Consider the following 5,342-nt stretch of genomic DNA (forward strand, 5'->3'; position numbering starts at 1 on the left):
TTGCATTCCCTCGCGTTCGGTAAAAATGTGTTTATTATGGTAGTTTGACTTTAGAGTCCCTCTTAGCGTGAGGCATTTATGTATAGTAATGCCCTTATATAAATATATATATATATATATATATGTATGTATGTATGTATGTATGTATGTATGTATGTATGTATGTATATAAGAAATTCTTTTAGTTTCCGTCTACCAAATCCACTCACAAGGCTTTGGTCGACACAAGGCTATAGTAGAAGACACTTGCATAAGGTGCCATGTAGTGGGACTGAACCTCAGAACCATATGGTTAGGAAACAAGCATCTTACCACATGACCAGATATAGTCAATGTATGTGTTCTGCTTGTTCACTGGTAGGCTGTAGTTTAGTGTGGTGGGGATGACTCTCTCAAAGTGTTGGGAATTAAAATACCTGAAAGTCATAGCAGGGCAAGACAACTCACCCCAAATCCTATTCAGAAGCAATGGTCAGAGATTAAATAAAGGTGGGGAGGGTGAATGTAATTTATGGTGAACGAGGGCAGAGGGTTGGTAAGTGATAAATATGAGTTAGGGAGATGGTTGGAGAAAGTAGGTCAGTGCAGGAAAGTAATGAGAAGTAGAATAATTCTTTTTACTATAGAGACAAGGTCTGAAATTTTCAGGGAGGGGACTAGTCGATTACATCGACCCTAATGTTTCACTGGTACTTAATTTATCAACTTCAAAAGGATGAAAGGCAATGTCAACCTCAGCAGAATTTGAACTTAGAATGTAGCAATGGGTGAAATACAGCTAAGCATTTTGTCAAGCATGCTAACGATTTTGCCAGCTCACTGCTCCATTGAGGAGTAGAATAATGAGAGTGCAGTAGACAAAAGATGGATGATTAAAAGGAAGATGACAGGTAGGCTGCAGGAGTGTGTAGGGAGAGTGAGGGATATTTGATGATTGAGATGAGTCAACAGGAAGTGCTTCAGGGGAGAAGAAGAGAAATAATTGATAACTTAGATGAGAGATCAATGTAAAATGCAAGCAGAGAGGGACAATACCAAGAATAAAAGATGGATGTCAAATGAAATGATTCCAAGTTGTGGAAGAGCTAACTGGTAGTACAGAATAGAATGATGAAACATGTAGTTTGGCTCTCATTTAAGTACAACAGAATACTATAGTAGTTAGGCTAGTGATGACAGGACCAGTGACAGTGATAGAGGGATGATGGGAAAGGCATGATGAGAAAAGTAGGGTTAGGGGCCCAACTATGCTTCCAGAACCTCAGTTGCACTAAGGTAAGTGGTCCTCTTGAGCACTGCATATTGCCAGTCACCTTAGTCTTTTGTCATCTATTCCAAGAGGCTGAAAATTATGAGATAGTCTTTCACTATTCATCCCATATCTTCCTGAGTAGATTATATTCTATGCAGCAATAAGAAATTGCCATCAGTGTTCATAGACACATTGTAATATTTAACTTGAATGGGACTTATTCAATATAACAACAATAATTGTTTCTAATAACGCAATATTTTGAGAAGTAGTGAATTACATTGACACTCAAAATTATCAGGTACTTTATTTTATCAACCTTGGAGGGATGAAAGGCAGAGTGGATCTCAGTGACATTTGAACTCAGAATGTATGAAGCTGGAACAAAGATAGCAAGGTATTTTATCTGATTTTCTAATGATTCTTTTCTAATTACAATAATTCTTTCTAATTTTGACATAAGGCCATAAATTTTGAGGAGAGGAGGAAGGGGGAAAGTCTATTCCATCGCTTTCAGTACTTGACTGATAATTTATTTTACTGACCATGAAAGAATGAAAAGTAAAGTCAATCTCAGCAGGGTTTGAATTCAGAGCATAAAAAGCTGGAATAAATGCTACTAATTATTTTGTCTGATGTGCTAATAATTTTGCCAGCTCACCATCCTCTCCCTAATTATAATAATAATAATAATCCTTTCTACTATAGACACAAGGCCCGAAATTTGATGGGAGAGGTATAGTCAAGTACATTGACCCCAAGTGTTTCACTGATACTTACTTTATCAACCCCAAAAGGATGAAAGGCAAAGTCGACCTCAATGGAACTTAAACTCTGAATGTAAAGATGAACGAAATGCCACTAAGCATTTCCTATTGTTTTCTGTCATGTATGTTTGTTTGTCCGTGGACAAGATATCTCAAGAACTGTTGGATGGATTCGGATGAAACTTTTAGGGACATCTGGCCTTGTGACTGGCACAAACTGATTAGATTTTGGGATCGATCTGGTACCAGACAAGGATTCTGGATTATTTTTCCCTTTTTTTTTACTTAATTTATAAGAGCAGTCAGGTTCATTTTTAGTATTCTCATTTGTGAGAACAGTCAAGTTTATTTCAGATATTCTCATTTTAAAAATTATCTCTCGCTAATCATTGAGAGGATGTTGGTGTAGCCTTGGTGGAGGTTTGCGCTCTCTGAGTGCTCGTTATTATTATTATTATCATTATTATTATTGTTGTTGTTGTTGTTGATTCTGTGGCTCACTGCCTAAATAATGATAATAATAATGATTTCAAATTTTGGCACAAGGCCAGCAAGTTCCGGATAAGGGGTAAGTCAATTACATAAAACCTAGTGCTCAACTGGTGCTTATTTTATCAACCCTGAAAAGATAAAAGCAAAGTCAACATTGGTGGAATTTGAACTCAGAGCATAAAGGCAGACAAAAGCATTTTGCCCGGCGTGCTAACGATTCTGCCAGCTCACCACCTTAATAATAATAATAACAATAACAATAGTAATAATCCTTTCTTCTATAGGCACAAGGCCTGACATTTGGTGGGGAGGGAAAATAGTTGATCACATTGACCTCAGTATTTGATTGGTACTTAATTTATCGACCCTGAAAAAATGAAAGGCAAAGTCAACCTCAGCAGAATTTGAACCCAGAACATAGCAGCAGACGAAATACAGCTAAGCATTTCACCTACCATACTAACAATTCTGCCAGCTCACCGCCTTAACAACAACAACAACAACAACAACAAAGATAAGGAAAAAATAGGAAAACACCAAGACTCAGTAAGGGAAATACAAAGACTGTGGAGGGTTTCTGTTGTTGGTGCCATTGGTACCATTACCAACAGACTTGGTGGGTTCCTTCTTGAGATGAGAGTAGCTACAAGAATTTCATTAATACAGAAATTTGTTCTATGAGGAACAGAAACAGAAATTAGTTGTGACTTGATATCAAGGACACTGATTCCAAATGTAATACATTTGTGCATACCATTAGATAATAATACTAAAACATTATTATTATTATTATTATTATTATTATTATTATTATTATTGAGTGAGAGCGCAGCACGTGCCATCAAAGTGACACTGGGGTACAAATATACGAAGCCCAATATAACCATCATAACTCCTTGTCTGATAAGGGTACACCAGCACAGCATCACAACTGTATGTGCACGACATGGTGATTTCATATCAAAATCAACAGTGCATGACGTTGCAGGTGGGACCCAGTTAGAATTTTCTTCAGGTTGAGTAACCCATCCAGCTCAAAAGGTCCCTGAATAAAGGTTGTTTAAGGATGTTGAACGAAACACCCATGTTTCCAGTGGTGAATTATTCAAACCCCAAAGAATTCCTCTCAACACATGGCTGTGATGCTCCCCCACTACTTCAGAGATGCACATATCGTCAGCTACTAAGGGGACATGCTGAACTGGTTAAGGTCAAACAACTGACAAGGAAATCTGTGGTATTGAGCAAAATATTTGCTATAATCCATCTTTTATACCAAAACAAAGCATGTACTTGATAACACTTCCAATCAGTTAAGATCAGAAGCTATGAAAGACAGTGCCGGGTATTGTATCTGGGCATTCATCATCATCATCATCATTATTTAAGTGGTGAGCTAGCAGAATCATTAACACGCCATACAAAATGCTTAGCAAATTTCTTCCATGCTTACAAATTCCTCCGAGGTCGACTTTGTCTTTCATCCCTTCGGAATCGGTAAATTAAGTACCAGCTGTGCCAAAATTTGAAATCATCATCAACGTCGTCGTCATCATCATCATCATTATGTGTTGGATTGTTTACAACCCTGAAATCTAGCCGTTCAGTAAAAGAAACCAATAGCCTTATTATTGTTATTTTTAAATACCAAACTTAAAATAAATATAAGTATTTCAAGGTAGGGCCCCAGCATGGCCACAGTCCAATGATGAAACAAGTAAAAGATAAAAGGTATTTTAAACATCCATATTACGCCCAGGTGTTCTACCCTTGAAACGATGTTTACAATGTCAGTATAGGCCTATACTGGTTTCAAGTTTTGGCACAAGGTTAGTAGTTTTGGGGTGGAGACAAGTCGATTAAATCGACCCCCAGTGCTCAGCGAGGTGGTACTTATTTTATCAAATTTGAACTCAGAACGTAGAGATAGAGGAATTGTCGCTAAGCGTCTTGCACAAATTTTGGTACAAGACCAGCAAGTTCGAGGGAAAGGGAAAGTCGATTACATCAACCCCAGTGCTCAACTCGTACCTATTTTATCGACCACGAAAGCATGAAAGACAATGTCGATCTCGGTGGAATTTGAGCTCTGAACGTAGAGACAGGCGGCATGCCGCAAAGCATTTTGCCCGATGTGCTAACGATTCTAGCAGCTCGCCGCCTTTATGTCAATATATCCAGGTATTCTATGAAATGATATTTAAATTGTTAATTATGTTGAGAATAGGATTAATAAAAAAAACAAAGCAAGTTCATTCTTGCGTCACAAGAAAAGAGGACACTACATTTTTTTTTTGCCCTTAATGCCGGGTTCCTCATGGTACAGCTGAAAGATACCTCCACAAATATGCCCGCCCGCGCATTTAATGAAACTCAAAGAGACGCGCACATACACACATACAAATATACATTCATTCATACAAGAGTATTAATAACAACAAGAATAAATTATTACTATCAATATGATGATAATATTGAAGAAATTAATGATACAGGGGAATACATTAGAACTGGAATCTAGTAATACCAAAGCCAACTCAAAGGTGCACTGATGTACGTCAATCACTGCCAGTATATATGTGTGTGTGTATGTATGTTTGTACGTATATATCTATGTGTGTATACACACAGACATACGCACACATACACACATTCATTCAGCTTACGACGTTTCGCATTACGTCTTTCTCAACTTGATTTCTTTTAAGAAATACAAATAATATTCTCTTTGTTTTTTCGTGTTACATCATTTTACGGGTTAAGTCGCGTGTCTTAGAATGAATTACCGACTTAAGGTATGCCTATATATATATATATATATATATATATAT

The sequence above is a fragment of the Octopus bimaculoides genome, chromosome 9 (assembly GCF_001194135.2).
Source record: "Octopus bimaculoides isolate UCB-OBI-ISO-001 chromosome 9, ASM119413v2, whole genome shotgun sequence".
Taxonomy (NCBI): domain Eukaryota; kingdom Metazoa; phylum Mollusca; class Cephalopoda; order Octopoda; family Octopodidae; genus Octopus; species Octopus bimaculoides.